Genomic DNA, 1,111 nt, shown 5'->3' with positions numbered 1-1,111 from the left:
TCTCTCTCTCTCTCTCTCTCTCTCTCTCTCTGTCGCGTGTGTTCAGAAGAAGAAGAAGAAGAAGAAGAAGAAGAAGAGATGAAGTGAGAAAAGGAGATGGGGGAGGGGAGGGGGTAATGTCTGACATAAGAAGAAAACAATCTCTAAGCCCGAAACCCTACTGGAGGGACGTTTAATAAAACCCTTTTCTCTTCGTCGCTCCCCGGCTGCCTGTTTTGGCGACACGAGAGCGCAGACCATAGACCTATAACTCTTAGATTGCGCACCGTCATGGCAGCTGCTACTCGCTCTCTGAAGGGCATGTACCAGTAAAAAAAAAAATCAACAAAAATATATTTTGAGACAATTTTAGATTTTCCCGTATTTTTACCATAAACCATTCTTCTATCATTTAGCAGTCGAAATCAGGTTGAAATGCATTTGATAATAGCAATAATCGAGATTTCGTTACATGTGTAATTGGCAATTTTATTATTGGTTTGATCTTTATCGACCATTTTCTCAAAATTGTGGTTTTGACACACATATTATGCTTAAAACTGTTGCTTGTTTTTCAAGTGAATCAGCACAAAATTGGCAGGATTACCTCTTGTTTATTGTCTAAACTTTAATAAGAACAATTTGTATGTCGAAGTTCTCATTTTTGATTTCCGAAAGTTTATGTGAAAAAATTAAGAATGCAAATTGTATTTCGCATAACCCTTCAAGATTTTATGATGTAAAAATTAAAATAAGCGTTCAATTAAAAACATCTTCAATGTATATTTCATTCATGTCTTGTAGTATCTGCCAGCAAAGGTTCAACTCATTAGGTTTTAAAAAACCCAAAAATCCATAATATGCACAAAAAAGAACAATACCCGAAAAAATCCAAAATGGCCTCCATTTTTGGGGGCATTTTGTCCCCAATATGAACACATATTTTTGTATTTTTGTATTTTCTGTGGCATATACATCGATCATCTTATTAGCCTTTACAGAAAAGCTTTAAGAACTATTAAATGTGTGTGAAGAGTTCACATAACGGGCAACCATTACGTCCCAATTAATAAAGGGTTAAACTCTAGATCTACTTGTTAAACTTGTTTCGCTATAGTCGAGTGCGCGAGGC

Source organism: Aplysia californica, unplaced genomic scaffold, assembly GCF_000002075.1.
Source record: "Aplysia californica isolate F4 #8 unplaced genomic scaffold, AplCal3.0 scaffold01177, whole genome shotgun sequence".
NCBI lineage: Eukaryota > Metazoa > Mollusca > Gastropoda > Aplysiida > Aplysiidae > Aplysia > Aplysia californica.
This window is presented reverse-complemented; position numbering follows the sequence as displayed.